We start from the raw sequence: 17,508 nt of genomic DNA on the forward strand, positions 1-17,508 counted from the left end.
AAACACTTCAGCTCCCGTGCACTGGATACCAACAATTTCATTCTAATTTCATTCTATAAAGCTCAGAAGGTGGGAATATTGAGTTCAGATGGGGCCAGTCTTGAAAACTGCAGGGCAGTGAGGCCCAAGTTCAACAAAGCACTTGTGTAACTACAAGCAAATTCAGAGTCACATGGCAGATAAGAAAGCAACATTTATACTTAAAATTTATCACATGTTTAAGTGCTTTTTTGGACAGAGTCCAGAGTTCTTACCACTTTGCAGGACTGAGCACACACGTAACCTGCTCACCTGCCCAGGTCTGAGCCCAAACTCATTGAAGTCAGGGACTCTCTCACTGTTAATGGACATTGTTATCTTCATCAGCCTTTGAACAAGGCTCTTTCACTGCAGCATTTTTTCTTAGCTTTCCTGAACACTTTGTTTCTTAAATTTGAAGGATGGGAGAGATGGAGATTTCAACACAACTTTGTTTTTCCTGTCTCTTAAATCTCCTCCTAAAAATTTTACAATATTATTCTATTACTTCTATGACTATTTCTATTATCTAAGTCCTTAATAATGCATATTGCTCATACTTCTTCGCTTTTTTCCTCTTCAGGGTGACTGGTAAAAGATAACAGTTCATTAACCCTGCCATTATAAAATTCTTGTTAATTTGATCATCTCCCTCATTTATCAGTGGACCTGTTTTTCTCTGGTTCTTTTTTTATGCCTCTTCCATTAAACAGGTTTTTGCAATCAGTGCTCCCTCAAGCATTGCTGATTCTTTGCTATTTACCTGAGTGACTGTAGTTCAAAAGAAACCCAGCCAACGTCACCCAAAAGAAACCTCCTTTATGCTCCCCTGATTTCCTACATTTGGAAGATTCATGACCAGGGTGTTGCCAGTTTGTGCTCACAAGGGGAAGGAAAGTCTGTAGCTTAACGTCTTTTGTACTCTTACACATAATCTCTATTTATGTTATTAAAGCACTAGGATTAAAGTAAAAACACTGAAGTAGTCCCAGCAGGAATGGCAAAAACAACTCTATTGCTTGTTTCCCTAGAGCCCTCATCATGTTTAAACCTCCCACTTTCTCAGATTGGTAGCTGGAGAAGAACAAATCACAAAAGAACAAAGATAAACCCCACCAACTTGAATGGAAGAAAACCCACAGCTGTATCAGCTGGATCCATGTCAGCATCTCCTATTTAAATATTTATCTCTGGCAAAGATTTCTAAATGTTCTTCTTACACAGAGTTCTACTCAGCCACATTGTTGGCTAAAAACCAAGTAGGCAAATGCTGGTTCCTACTCTTGTAAAAAGGAAAACTTACCCATTCCAAAGCGTTTACTCTCTTCTATAATGTCTTAGTGAATACTTTTCTATGACAAGACCCCAAAGAGTCAAAATATGTGCAGGGTTTTATACAAATTAATAAGAAGGCAGAGCTTGTAATCATTAAATCCAGTCCATCCCTCTATATAGATCAAGGCTCTTCAGGCACAAGAGTTCACCTTCACAGATGTGTTACACTGTAGGTTAAGCTGAGAGAAGACTGCTTAGAAAGAAAGTTTTCTCCTTTTCACTGGAACAAATTTTCGCTCACCTCCTCTGATGTGGGGACCCTGAAGAGAAAAGATGCTCAAAACAAATAAAAGCCCCCTCCCCAAATTTGAAAGTACTGTGAAGCTGATGCTTAATACTTGTATTCATTGTTCACAGAACATCATGATTAACAGGACAATCTAGAATACCGACAGGTTATTCATGATGCATGCTTAGTGCATGAACTCCCGAGTTGTTCTGAGGAGTATGCTTCCAGCTCCCATTCCTAAACAAATGTTTTAATGACATATGCTATTCAACATTTTATAGCCATCACGAACAAACAATAATTTTGTTTTGCATTGTTTGTAGATCTCAGCCATATATAGAATAGCTCATAGTATCTACTCCATATAAAAACAGTTTTGGAGAAATTAACCATATGAATGACAAAAGACCATAACTCAGAGCTCCCACACTCTTTTGACTCTTATCAGAAGTGTATTTTTCTCTCTTAATTTTTTCCACAGAGTACTGTAAAATGTGACATAGCTTCATGCCACTTATAAGAAGATCAATATTTGCTTAATACTCTCACTGTGAATTTTTTCCCTTGCATTCTCTTTTCTAAAGCCCCACTTGCATGCCTTTGGGACACTGCAGCGACAAGGGGATTGGGACTAGGGATGAGGGTGAGTAAGAGGGGAAATGGGGAGGCACAAGGGACCTCTATTTGTGGATACAAGATTTCCTCTTGGAGCTATCGTTAACAGCTCCCACATTTCTCCTTTACCTTCTGTCTCCAGCATGGATCTTAGTCTTATATAAGTTAGTATATCTTGACAGGGTGGCTAATAAGTTAACATGACCTAGATTTTTTTTAGTTATATATTGCCCCTAAACAGATGTGACAAGATAATATTTAATCACTGTAACATTCTTCACATCCACTGGGCTGAATGCCTAAAATCCACGTCTCATATCAGAAGTGTATGATTGCAAAAAAAAAAAAAAGTATATAAAAAGTATATTTGCCTATTTCCTCAATTGTTGAGGAACTATAGACACACAGCTGCACTTTTTCATTACTCCATAGCATGCAGAGCATAATATTCACTGCTAAGCAGAATAATTGCAGGGGAAAAAATTAAAAAGGGAGAAATGAAGAGAGAAGAATGACTTGTCTAATTAAGATAATTTGTTTAGAACTGGGAAATTTGTGATCCTTCCATCTATACCTATTGTTCACTGGTATTGTATTTGCTTCTCCATCGCTGAAAATAAGCTTAGAGATTTTTTGTTTTGTTTTGTTTTTCATCAGAGAAAACCACCAGTTTTATTCATTTGTCATTTATGGTGTGCATTCTTCTGTGCTCTTTGTCAGATTGCAGTGGCATATTATTTGGCTACTAAGAAGCATTATCTGACACCGGAGTGAAGTGGGGGTAGAAAGGCAAATTGACTTTTTCAACCCATGACCACGGAGCCACATCTGGAATTGTGGGATGTCTACAATAAATCCCATCTTATTATCCTGCGTATGAAATATAACTCAGCTAATGACCATATGGAGCAGATTAATGTGAGCAGAGTCTAATTTAGTAAAGACAGGAAAAAAATGAAATTTCTTACTTAATTATCTAAGGCAGAAATAAAGCAACAGACAGCATGAAAAAAGGATCATATTTAAGGGGCTGCCCATCAAATGTTTTAATGGCATATAGGAACCAAGGCAAATCTGAAAATTCCTGGCATTGTCAAAATACTTGTAATATGGCTTTGCATTTAAAAACATTTGGCTAACATTTTTGAAAATTATTTAGTTATTAGGGATACCTTGATTTTTCTGTCTGTCCATCTTGCAGTACCTCCAAAGGGGATGATTTTTTGGTGACTATAAGCAGTAATTAATTATTCCAAGGTGGAGTAAGTTAGACTTTCCAAAAATCAAGGCACCCCTGACTTGCTCAGAGGAGGGTATACATGAGGCAAAAGACAAGATAAATCCAGATGCTGCTTGTTCCCAAGTGGTACTCCAGAAATTTATCTCATCTGGGATAGAAGTCTTCCATCATCTTAATAGATGTAAAAACAACTTTCAAGTATCGTGTTCTGTCTGTATGGGCAGTGGGCCATCACTTTATATACATCACTGCTTTTGATTCCTTATCCAACCCAGGCAATTCCTTTGATTACTACTGCAGCCCTTAGAGACCATTTGTTTTCTCATGTATTCAGATTAGCCCTGGTGTATGACTGCTATAGTAATACCTCTGAAGAGTGTTTTCTCTTTCACAACACTACTTTTAAACTGATTTTTTTCTGTGCCACTGAAAAGCCCCAGCAGCTGTGGACCTGGTTGTGAAGTATGTTGTGCAGACTCAAAGAAAAAGATATTACTGTCTGAGAATTAAAGAATGAGATAAGTGATTTGTAAAAATGTACAGAGAAAGTGAACATAATTTTATAGCAGGTTTCACAGTTGCGCAGTAATTTTGAAGTCTATTTTGCTTTTTGCTGCTCTCTTTCATTATCAAGTTAGCAGTCATGTAAGTAAAATATAAAACAATGTTGTATTTTTTTTTTTTTTAAACTACAACCCTTAAATCTTGTAAAATACAGGAAAAAACAGACAGTTGGTTTTTTTTTGTTTGTTTTGTTTTGTTTTTTTTAATTATTATTATGTATTTATTTATTTTTTATTCCTGACAGCCTTCCTTTGGCTTTACCACCATCCTAGCTACAAAACTGATTTCTATCTGTGTTGTCACATATATGATGCTGGATGGCTTGGATTATGTATAGCAAAATGTAATTAAAGTTACATATTCCATGAGAGAGGTTGATTCACCAAGGAAAAGAAGATTTGCCAATCCAGAAATGAGGATTAAGGGAGAAGGATGTTTGCAGAGACTTGAATACATTAATTTTTGTAACAGCTTACATAGCAATTCCAAGACTTCTATTGTGTACAGTATAGCTACTGCTTTCCTTGACCTGAAATTAAGAAGAAGGAGTGTACCTGTGTGGAATTAGATGCAAGAATATTTTATTTTGGAGTCAAAGAACAAATATCCTAGACTGATAAGAGTAGCTGATAGATTGCAGCCAAGTGGCCAGGTCACAGATGAAAAAAAAATATATGTTCCATCTTGTCTTTTGGGACTGCAGTTGACTGAAAATTAAATGGTTGACAATGATATTTTCCCATATCTCATTGTCTCACAGTGCTTGTTGGGCTTTTGTTGCCTTGGGCTCATGATGAACCAGATCTGAGAATGAGATAGAAATGTCACTCCAATGCTCTCTATGAGCTGTTGAGTCTCAACCAAAGGGTCTTAAGCCAGCCTCAGCAGTTAACAAAGAGAAAAAAATATCTGTGTAAATGTAGATGTGTAATAGAATGAAAAATATTCTTTAGAAAAAAAATCTTTAGGAAAAAATATTATTTAGAAAAATATTCATTATTCTCGCATCTGGTGTGTCTGGACTGTGGTAACAGAAAAATACCCAGGACAAATTATGTTATCTTGATATTTGCAATGGGAAACTCTGTATTTCCTTCTGAGTCGTGAAAGACGCTGCTCCTGTCAAACAAATACATCTTCATTAATAAATGCATGTATTTAATAATTACTGTAAAAAGGAGCCCAAAACACATCAAATTTGTGGTAAGACTTCAGGAACGTGAGCCATTGTTTTTGTTCTTTGGAATCAGATTCTTTAGGTTTAACCTTAATCCTAAAGGACTATTTCTTCACACACTTGTTTCTCCACACAGGCACAGACCTGCTCGTGGCTCTGGCTGGGGTCTGCAGCCCATGGAGCACAAATTCTTCCTAAAGCCATTCACGTGCTGGCTGGCTGCATTTCCACTAGCTGCCCAGCCCTTTACCCATCTGCTCGCTTCAATTGTGGTAGCAGTCCCAGTGCACTGGATGCATAATTTCCTGCCTGTCACCCAGAACAATCCACAGTGATTGGTCATGTGTTAAATATGGGTCCTTGCAAGCATTGCAATATTTCATTTTATGCTGCTGAAGGATCTGTCACGTGCCAGGTGTGTTTTCTACACGCTGAAAATCCTTGACTTGATTTTATACGAACCCGTATGATACATTATTTTTCCTGGAGACGTTGAAGTTTATTTGTAGAGCCTGAAGTATGAAAAGAAAAATGTGCAGCTGGCCTGAGTTAAACGCAACTTTGCATTTTGTCCTGTCAATGGTGTGTGCATAAGTGATTTCTTTGTGAATACAGATTAAGGCTTTTTTAAATTCAGGGATTATTATGAGAGCTGAGCTTTCTTTCAAATCATGGTTTGTTAGAAAAGTGAGAGCAACTCCCTCTGAACCTTATGCCCCACAATAACCCCACATGGGCTCATTTCATCTGGTTCTGCAAATGTGTGTCCATTGTACAGAGCAAGTGGCTCCTATCCAATGCTTTCATTTCAGCTATATTTTGTGATAGAGTGTGTGGGACATGATACTGAAAATGCACTTAAGGGGATTATTTTAGTGGGAGTTTTGAGGTGTCTTTCCCTCAGTTTCAGCTCTTCCTGAGAAGCAGCATAACAGATGGATCTTGGGCTTGCTGCTGGCTCCTCTGGGGAGCTTGACAGTGCTTCCCAGACCTTGTACGCTATCACTGTCTTAGCCACAAGTGTGTTCATCATCTCAGGCGAAAATTATCTGTGAACCTTCAGGTGTCTTTTTCTTAACTATTAAGTTATTTCCATACTTTTTTTTTTTTTTTTTAAGTTCTTTGATACTTTTGGAGCTTATCACAGCCACCAATCTCTTCAGGAAGCTACTAGAGAATAGAGAGAAACAAATCAGAACAACAACAATGACAAAACACAGGAAAATGTCTCAGCCCATCACATATGCAGGTTAAGATCAGACTGGCCAACTCCCGTTCACAATATGTTGGATGTTGCTCATGTAGTGAAAAATACATCCCCTACACCACTGGTGATTTGTACTGAGTTGGAAGAAGATGTTGAAGTGACATGCAAACTGCTAACATCTGTTAATACTAAAGGTTACAGGAATTTTGTGAAATTCTTCATTATACAGAAACTGCAACCTCTATATGTGATTGATCTGCAGCTGCATAGGAGCCTGCCCAAATTTCTGCCAAAGCTGTTCTCTTACTGCCTGTGCTCAGTTAATTCATCTGTTCTTGAGACACTCTGAGTGTGCTGAATCCCTAAAATGTTTACTAATGCATCTGAGCAAATGCTTTAACATAGTGTGGAGGTATGCAAAATAACAGTAGATTTAATTAAAAGCCACTGGATTTAGAAAATTAAAACATGAAAGTTAATGAAAAGGAAAGGTAGACAAAGCTGAAGAGCAGAGTCCAGATCACTTTTTTAACCTCTATCCAAACTTCCTTTAAGTTGCAAAAAAGGATTTGTTGAGAAAGATTTAATCATTATTGACTGATCAATCAAAGGCATTTCCTGCCAGTTCCTTTTAGAATGGAATATGCCAAATGCCAGTTAATCACAATGGTCTCTTTTTAGACATCTTTTTAGGAATCAGACAAGACCAACTGCATGTTGTCTAGGACACACTTGACTATTCAATAATTAGCTCCTGTTATATCATTAATATTAAATCTAGGTTTTGGGAAATGGAGGCTAGAGGATGGTGAAAACAAATCACTCAGCATAAATTCACATACAGACTATTTGATTTGCAAAAGTTTGTGTCTGCTCTTATAATGATTTGTCCTGGAAGTGCTTCATAATCTCAGATGTTACAGAAACTGTGGAGGGATTTGTACAATCTTATTTTATTTTGAGAATGAGGCAAAGCCATTTATTAACCACTAATTCATACCCTTGCATGAAAATGCTCTGAAAAGACTATTTACAGGAGCTAATTGTGTTATACTGTTTTGTTTTAAACCAAAACTAGTGTTTAAAGGTTGTGCATTAGCTATACTAAGTACTATATGAAGCTGTGTGCTCTGAAAAATCATGTGCTATGTCTATCAAATAACATCCCTACAGTGATAGTGTCTTCTTTTTTCTCTTGCCTGTGCTTCAGTTCCTTTTCTGTATGACAGAGATAATATCATCCACTCATCTCACAAAGAGTGCAATGAAAATTAATTAATTTTTGCAATACACCCAGGTATTAGGGTAATGAGATTCTAATCCTCACCCCCCCCCCCCCCAACTTTCTGTAATATCTGATTCCTTTCTCTTTTACTGATTCCTATTTTGATTTTAGTATGCACCCCTTAGAAAAAATGACATATGTTCAAAAGTCCAGAAAAAATTAAGAATAAAAACATTGACCAATACCAAACATTTCTTTTACTTGGGATAAAGACTTTCACTTTCAGCCTTTTTAATCATCTTTGTTAATAAAACAAATGTGTTATCTCCAAGTGAAGTGGTCTGAAAACTTTAATCCTTTCCAAAAATCTTCTCCTCTTCCTCTTCTATTTTGAAACAAACATATTTGTTAAATCCAACTTGAGGGCACAAAACCATTTTGTTCTTGGAACATTTTCTCCTATCTCCTTAAGCTGAAATTGTCCCTGAATTGCTAGCCCTGCTCTCTAATAAAATAAACCCCAGATGCTTTGAATCAGTGTAGCTGAGAGATTTGTACAGGTTTCTGATTCAGGTGAGAAGTCTTTGGGGTTGGATCCAGGGCTTACTTGTACCCTCCTTCCCTCCCTCCCTCTTCTCTCCCTCTTTCAGAATGTATACCTGTCCTCTTCCTTCCTTTTGTTTGTTTTGTGGTGAAAAATGACTGAGGCAGCAGTGCAGAGGTAAATTCAAAAATGCTATGAAAAGAAAAGTGCTTCTTTTGATGAGCAGAAAAGGAGCAAGTAAGAGAGTGAATTTCATCAGTTTGCATGGACTGGATTTTAACTGCTCAGCTTGGTGCAAAATGACTACAGAAGATAGCAAACAGTAAAGCTTTCTTAAGGAGACCTTGCATTCATTTAATTTTTTACATAAAACTGTTTTCAGCGTGAAATGTTTGTGCAATTGCCATGCAGTCTTGTGCTAATATTCTGCCTCATTTTCAAATTGGTACACAAGGGAAATACGAAATTTCACACTGTAATCACAACTTGATCCATAATATTCTAGATATTGTGATAATAGCTAAGAGAGTGTGAAATTAAAATGCATACTTATCTAGAGGGGTGAAAATCAGTACACAAAAGAATCACATAGTGAAAAGTATTGGAACTTAGCATTCTATCTTTCTTTAAACTGTTTTTGAACTGCAGCAGTTAGATCTAGATATTGGAAAGCTAGCTTAGGGAATAGCCATTCATTAAAAGCTGTTTAAGCTCATGTTCCCGTAGGAGTAATTATGTGGTCTTTACTGTGAACTTAATACTATTAATATAAATATCATAGCTTCAAAAGGCTGGTTCTAGAAAAAGAAATGTTTTGCATCTATGCAACTAAACTACTCAAAACACTTGTTGATGAAGCAAACATTCACAAGACAAAGTAGTTGTGAATTATGTGTCTGACTACAGGTATTTTGGTCATTCTTGTATCCCTTAAACCAAAAGAATTAAAAGATACCTGTTTTTTACTCCAATCATGTATGTGTACAAAACGTTTACTATTTACTATGTACAGCGCATACATATACAGGTCCTTATACATATTTGTGGGCATCACTCTATAGCCTATTCAACCAAGGCTTGTGTCCCAGGTTCTTCCTACACAACCCAATGTTATCCTAGCATTCAGGGACTTAGTGAATTTCCTTCCTCTTGCACACTTGGTTTGTCCTCCACCCCCGTGGTGTATACAGCAGATGATTACGTTTAAAATGATGGATGTATGTTGCTTTCTGCAGACACATTTGTGGAAAACTGATGATAAGAGATTCAATAGCTTTTCCTAAAACTTTCCACTTAGGTTTCTTTTTTTCCTATGTGCCATGCTTACCGCCATTAAAATTTGTTTTGAAGGTAGATAGTTTTAGGTAAAGAAACTTGATATTCCTAGAAATTAAGAGAATGAAATATGTGTATTTCCCCCAAGGGAGAAAGGGGGGTATTTTCTGCTATGTATTGTAAGATAGTGATGGAAATTCTTATTTAGCAGATTCCATTTCTAGTAATGAAATATTACTATTACCTGTTATAGCATATATTTTTTTAAATTATGGCTCTTTTTCAAGATTATTTCTGCATAGTTACTGTAGAAATGTAACTCACTGTTAAGTCAAAAAAAAAATAAATAATGTTCCTTACCATTTATAGGAAGGTACAATTTTTTTTGTTTGTTTTTGTTCCAGGGATTTGTGACATCCAAGAAGTCAGCAAAAGGCAGTGCGAGTCTTCCTGTATTCTGTCAAGGACTTCTCAGTCTTCATGATTGCTGTGGTGCAGCAGCTGTCGTGTTGCTAATGTCCAAAGCTAGGGGTGCATACTATCATCTACTGAACCATACAAGGTAGGAATTATTTTTCTACTGATTTCAACTTTAGCTTCTAAACTCATTAAGAAAACACTACCTATTCTATAGGTTCTGGCAAAAATATTTCATGTGGTATCATCCACTCTTGCTTGTAGTGTTAGTCTACTTTCCACAGAAGTATTTCTATTTCTTCAGCCTAACACAAATACATACATGTTGGTATGATAAGTTGCCTCCAAAAAGGCTGTTTGCACAGTTTGGAGGTGAATTACACAAAATAACTGCTTCACTGGGGAAAAAAGCTGATTTATTGCTTTATTGTTTTCATTTGAAGCCTGAGGCTCTGCAGTCAGAAACAAAAAAGGAACCGATGCATCATGAGAGAGATGTATCCAGGGAATGAGTGCCTCTTTTGACAAGTGTTTCTGACAATTGACAAATTGTTGCCTGCCATGTGAATCTGAGGGGTGACTGATGTTAGCAAACTCACCTCTCAACCCCCTCAGATAGCACTGGAAACCTGAAGGAAGGTAGAGACAAGTATTGCCACTGCTGCCAGGTTGCCCTTCCGGACACTGTGAGAGACCTTGGATAGCTGCTGAGCAGCAAACATGAGGCTTTCCCAGCAGGTGGCTGGGCACTCTGAAGATGTTGGTTCTAATTATCAAATCCTCTATTTTAGGTGACAAACAGGCCATAAATCTGAGCATCAAGCATCTGTCCTTGCTAGTGAGCTCTAAAGTTAATGTGGGTAAAAGATAGTCTCTCCTATAACCATAAAAAAAAATATAGGTGAAAAAGTGTTAGTAACTTCTTGTAAAAATCTGGATTTAAGCTTGAACTATGTCGATTGGCATTAAAGTATATCACTTTCTTTGCAATGTCATGTCACCCTGAGATGCACTACATGAATATACCACCAGCTCAGTGAGACCAAACTTTCCATTTTCTGCCCATTTGTGCCCTGCAAAGACAGGCCATGTCAGTAACAACAGATGTCATGGTATCTTGGATATATCAGATATCTTGGTATATTGCTTATGTTCCTGATGGAATTTTATTCCTATTTTGAAAATGTGATGCTACTGTCTGTATTCTAACGCATAGTAAAACATTCCTCTGATGTTAAGTGCGTATGCAGACATATATTAAATAAAAGCATGATTTATTTTTTTTTTTTTTAAAATACTGCTCTGTGGAAGACTGCTCAAGCTCAAGAATATACAACCACTAATTATCACAGATACCTCTGTTTCAGTAAGTGACAAAGCTGCTGATCCCTTCCCCACTATTCCATTGGCTTCCTGCTGTAGAGAGGTAAATATTATTTTCAGCCTCCCCACAGCCTTCAGGTTCTACAGTGGTGCACGACTTAATTATATAGCTTTGTTTGAGAGAGTGAATTACTGTTTGATAGCATAAGATTTAAAACCTATGAAGTCACATTCCTCAAGTTCTAATCTGTGTTTTCAGAGTTCTGTAAGCAGACTTTAAGTATGGTTATGAATGTATCTTGTGTGTGCGTCTGTATTCTGTATGCTAGAACTAGAGTCCTTCATAGATCTAAATGTAAAATTTCTACCTGTAGAGAACGTAAATGATTCTTGGGAGAGTATTTCTGCAAGTCACAAAATTATTGTCAGAAAAGCTGCAAGCTTTCTTTTTTAGACTCTGCTCAGATATTTAGTCTATTGATAGGAAATTGCAGAAACCTGAATAAGTTAAGATGAAATATTTAAGCATTAAAAAGAAAATCTGGTTATCAACTAATCTTAATTGGTACAATTAGTGACCTCAATGGAACTCTCTAGATTTTCATATTGTGAAAATTTTGCCATTCAGTGGTGGATATGTGTTTCCCTGGGTTTTTCTCATTTCCATTCCTCACCCCTGCAGAAAAAGTAGATTGCTTCCCCTCCACAGCCCCCTGCCTATTGCTTATTAAAAGCAACATGAAAAATGAATAGCAGGAGTGTCAAATTATTCTGAGTAATCAAGAAAGCTAATTATGAGTTTTAATATTTACTTTTAAGAGCAATTAGCCATTGAAATAAAAATGCCTGGAGAAAAACTGGGTTTTCCTTCTTTTGCTGTCCTAAGATCTGGCTATCTTTTTAAAAGAGAAGCTATAGCTCAAACCGAATTAGTTTTAATGTAGATGTTTCTAGATTAGATTTTAACACCTACTTTAGTTAAGTATACAATATAACATCCTTTTACCTGGTGTGCTTACAAATATCAGAGGGAACATTTGTTCTTTGGCACATGAAAAGGACCACCAGATTGCACGCTTAGAGCAGGATTAAATGCTGTTTCTTATTCTTACAACAGCCGTCAGAGAGGTGGAATCATCTGCTGAGGTCAATAAAAAAAAGTGTTGTAAGAAGCAATTATGTGATTCAAATCTTGGCAACACTTAGGAAAAGGCATTGTGTGAGATGGCTTCAGTTAAAGCAGGACCCTTTCCTGAACTTGGAAACTAGAGGCATCGTAACAAACTCTGAAATACATTTTGCAGTTCAAAAAGGATGATTGAACTATGTTACCTGGTTGAAACATTTCACTGACTCTGGGCTTTCTCTGGTGAATACGTTTTTATTATGGTTATATGACCCTGTTCATCACTGACTATTTGACAGATCAGACATGGAGATGGGTCTTTTTAAGATATTTGGTGCTTGTCCCCATAGAACAAGATACAGATTCTCCTTTGTGGTGTGCAGGTGCTGCCATAAGTCACATTGTCATGTTGGCACAGTATTTCATCTGCCATTGACCTCTCTGAGAGCAGGCAGAAGTGAAGAGCACTGAAATTCCCTGAATCCTTCAGTCCGAATCAATGCTGTGACAGCTATGTGAGGGCCATAAACTTGAGGAGTCTCCCTAGTAGTTACAAGATGTGGAAATTTTTTAAAACTTTTTCTGTATAGACCCAAATTTGCCCTGCATACTTCTACTCAGCAATGTAGTCAGGCTCAGGATAATTATTTTTATGCTTCTTTTCAACACTGAATACTGCCTGTTACTTGAAAGAACTTCATTAATGAAATTTTTGCGTTATCAGATGGTCGCGTGTTAACATCTATGGTTAGGGCTGATGTAGCCCTCTGTTGACTGGTAGACTAGAGTAATTTCTGAATGCATCAGGAAAGAGTGAAATAAATCTCAGCCATCTACATGAATATTCAGTGAGGCCTACACAAATGTTTCTACTCATATAGTATAGGCTGAAACAGCCTCAGGAGGAGCTAACTGTACTTTGGCAGAAGGGATGTAGGAAGTGCAGAGCCTTTTTCCTTTTAGTGCCATTACCCTTAGCAGAGAACTGTCTCAAGTGTAATGCAGAGCCCCACTTACAAAGCTGCTTGCAGCTGGACCCAAACATTTAACAAATCTCCCCCTGCTTCTGTCTTTAATGCAAACCTCATTTGTGCAAAGCAAATAAAAACTGTTGTACTTTGCTGTTGCTGACTGTTCACTGCAGATTTTCAAGGCTCTGAGAACTGATAGAATAGTTTAAACATTAGCTTTATAATATAGGCTATGCAAAATCTCTGCTACATCACAGAAGAAAGTAAAACAGGAGTCTGCTGAGAAGATAAAGGGCTCAGTTTTCTTTGTGATATGTCACTGTAGAGTAACAGCTACTAATGTGAGCTGTAATCCTGTGCTGCTCATGGAAAGGAGGGTAGAGCTCAATGGAAAGATGACAAGATTGGTAAAACCCAGCCCCCCTCCTTCTCTGTGTTGCTGATCCTCAGGTTCATTATTGCTAATGCTTCTGCAAACACATGTGCTTCTGATAGCACTCATCACCAAAGTATCTGAATGGTGATCACAGGAAAAAGCAAGAATGGCCATAGACGTGTGTGCTCTATTGCCAACCTCCTCCCACGCTCAAGGTTTCCTTAGAGCCTGCCTCCTGGCACCCTGATGCTGACAGTCAGTCTGCAAATGTCTGTCTGTGTCTGTTTTAAGTTGCCTCTTGTTGCAGGAGACAAATGTCTGTAATTTGACAGGTGGCCTCTTGTTATGCTTGGGGTCCTGCTTGAGGCAGCGCTGTTGTACAGCCTCCAAGTTTGATCTATGAGAGAGCCCTGGGGAAGACTAATGCAGTGATATGGATGCAGTTTTTAAATCTTTTTGCCCCTCCTTGGAGAGTGCTGGGAGTTGGCTTGCTATGGGAAGTCTAGGAGCAACTGACATTGCTCAGCAAGATGTTTCTGTTTGAAAGGTGAAGGCTCCTAAGCTGTCCTGCATTGTTCTCATAACAGAAGCCGAGTGGACACATCTGGATTTATCAATTACAGGCTTGTTAACAGGCACAGACACTCCATATATCCTGACAGCTTCTTTTAGTAGGTAGAAATTAAACTACTTGGTATTTGGCAATAGAAAATTCTTTTGGAGGTGGGTGAAATGAGGAGAAAGAGTAAATTTCTTATTTTACAATTCCTGGTAAAACTTTCAAATGAAAACTTACCCTTTGGTACCATTACTTCCACTTATTTGTTCTGTATGGTGGTATATTTCCAGTGCCTTGGCACGTGGGACTACCTAAAATGTGATGATCTGATCCTTGGCTGACTTTCTTTTATGTTGTATTGTAGCCAAGTAGTAGATAAAGAACAGTAAAATCACAGCAATTTTACTTTCTGTTGCTACTCAGGACTGCCCTAAAATGAGATATTTTTTTCTTGCCTGTCTGTATTGTTGTGTTGTTTTCCACGGGAAAGAAAAACAATGTAAGGATGCGAGGTATATGCTAAACATGTCACACATCTAATACACCAGTCAGTGAAGACATGCCAGGACTAAATTCCAATCAATGAAAAACTGCAAGTTCAAGTACTATTTTAAACATATTGCCTTTGTTCTTAATTAGCACAGAAAGCTTTGCCGAGATGGGGCAGTTTCTCTGTTCAATTTTAAACAGAGAGCCAGGCAGGAGCACCCTGAGTGCATGAAGCTCACTGATGGTCCCAGTGGAAGATCCACATGACCCAAGCTCCTGGCCCTTGCTTGTGCTTGATACCACAAATCACCCTGCAGCCATCCACACCCAGAAGTTCAATTTCATAAACATAAAATGGAGTGTAAACAGGTTAAGTGACATACAGGTCTGTCTTCTTGCAGGTTCAAAATAACAACAGAAGGGGTTGACCATGTTTTCTAAGGATACACTTCCTATCGTTTATGCACATTCTTGTATTGACCTACCAATCTTTGCCAGCTGACGTTCTGTTTCACTAAACAGATGAAATAAAAAAACCTGCTCATTCAAGGGTCATCTGATTTATACTGGGATACTTCAGGAATGAAGAGAAGCTGTGGGCTTTACAAAAAGCTGAGTATTGAGCAGAGTAAATTCCAACAATAAGTATTCAGTTGTTACTGACGGTTATGATTTATTTATTTTTTTCCCAGTTACATGGACACCAGCTATACTGCCATTTGTCCTGTACAATTATCTAGTGGTATTTATCACTGCACTTTTAAAATTGTTTAGTATGAATTCACACATAATGCGAACTGCTTAGATGGTAAAACCATATGCAGCAAAAAATAACTGATGTTGTTTGTGAGTGTTTAAATGCACACAACTACTGATAGTGCATTTTAATGCACATATTACTATCAGTGTTTTTTTCTGTTCCATTGTAATTAAGTTCCACAATTAGTTTTAATTATTACCAATCTCGTGGTAGTTTTCTGCATACCACAGACATTCATAAAAATACATACATGTATAGATGGGTAGTTCTTGGAAAAAAAAATTAAGACCTGAGCTTTCAGTAAAATAAGTGGCTAAAAGTGAATAATAGAAACACTTTTTGTTGTTGTTGTTAATAATCTACAGAGATGCAGGCAATGCTTGACTGTTTAGCATACACACAACTTAAAAGGAAACACCTGGAGCATGGCCTAATCCTGCTCATATGATGTTAAATTCAGTTCTTTTGTGAGCCAGAATCTGCAAGAGTCATTTTAATGTGGACGAAACAATACATAGCACCTTTGCAAAGCTGAGCAATGAAGCTTTCTAGAAAAGGTAGGATTTTTAATAACTGCTAAAGGAAACATGGCTGGTACACAGCTTTTGTTACTGAGTTAATTTTTAAGGGCACGGACAAACACTGAAGAAACATCAAATTGCAAAAGAAGGTGGAAGACAGAAAGCAATTAAATGTATGGCTTCAGGTCAGAATACAAAAGCAACTCCTGCTTTCTCCAGGAATGGGATGGGATACCAGGGCTGTTTTTCCAGTCCATCTCCATATGTTTGGAAACCATGCTGGGAAGGCAGAAGAGATACAACTCCCATGGGCACAGCACAACCCAAAAGGAAAAGTTGGTACACCAGCCACACACCACTGGATGGGGGCCTCTGTTCTCTCCGTCTGTTCTGTCTCCATGGGATTAGGCCATGCTTTAATAATCTCATTCAAATCAGAGCAGTTGTCTGGCCGTGGATTGGAAATGGATTTGGAAGAGCACGCTTTCATGTATGTCAAGGAGTGTTAGAGGGTGTGGAAGCACTTTTAGTGGTGAGACTTCAGCAAGCAGGAACAGGAAGAGTGACCAACATTAACATCACGACAGCCAGCCACAGAAACCATTTCTGTAGTAGAGGTGCCTGTTGCCTCCAGAAAGAGGCAGATTGTTTGGGACCGGTGGCCTTCACTCTCATGATGTTGTGCAGCTGGGATAAGCAGAATCACCAGATAACCTCTAATCTCCCAGCTCTTCCCCTCTTCATCTCCCCTCTACAACTGGGGTCTGACACTGTGCAGAGACAACATGCAAGTTCTCCTTAACGTGATGAAATCACCAGCATCTGCAGGGTGCTGATGGCTGCCCTCCACCAGTTATTCCTGCTCCTTCCAGGAAGTCACAAAGGATGCTTCAGTGACTGCAGTGGCATTGTCATGGGTGCAAGTTGTGCAAACTTTGAAACCAGCATCACCTCCCACAACCTGCAGCAGGAGCCAGGGACAGGTTTGACTCTGACAGCTTCAAACCCCAGGGAAAACTGAAGGAAGGTATATCACCTCGCTAGCTCCTTTTAAGCACCCGCTGACTCAGACTCACTGGTGCAGTGTTGGAGGCACTGAGACGAAATAGTTATTCTTGTGTAGACTGAGGAAGTGCACGTACAATTTAATCATGCTGGTGATTTAAAAAAAGGAAAAAAAAAAGAAGATGAAACACATTCCAAGATTCTTTTTGCATCTGCCTAGGTATTCTTTAAAAAAATAAATAAATTATAGTATCTTTCTTCTTAATTTTATGCTTCTTAATTTGCATGTCAAATAAAACCTCAGCAATTAATTTTGATGACATTGCAAATGTTTAGCTCTGTAGACAATCCCTGCAAGACGTCATTCATTATCAGATAACCATTGACTAACTAGCTAACTGCTTGCTTCATAGTCTAATGTGTAACATTTTTCTCAAGAAATTAAGAAAACTCAAGATTCCTACAGAATTGTGGCTTTTATTTGGAATGAATTACGTGCAATGCAGGAAAATAAGAATCAGGTCAAGAAGTC

At 37.9% G+C, this 17,508-nt stretch overlaps 1 protein-coding gene across 3 annotated transcripts in view; it reads left to right on the plus strand.

Moving 5' to 3' along the window:
* CCSER1 (coiled-coil serine rich protein 1) overlaps window positions 1-17,508 on the plus strand; it is a 695,877-nt gene that overhangs the window by 14,833 nt on the left and 663,536 nt on the right. For all 3 annotated transcript variants that reach the window (XM_084516947.1, XM_084516950.1, XM_084516951.1), the window contains exon 2: window positions 9,834-9,991. The gene's annotated coding sequence lies outside the window, so the exon portion shown is untranslated. The remainder of the gene's footprint in view (window positions 1-9,833; window positions 9,992-17,508) is intronic.

Source organism: Aythya ferina (assembly GCF_964211825.1).
Source record: "Aythya ferina genome assembly, chromosome: 4".
NCBI lineage: Eukaryota > Metazoa > Chordata > Aves > Anseriformes > Anatidae > Aythya > Aythya ferina.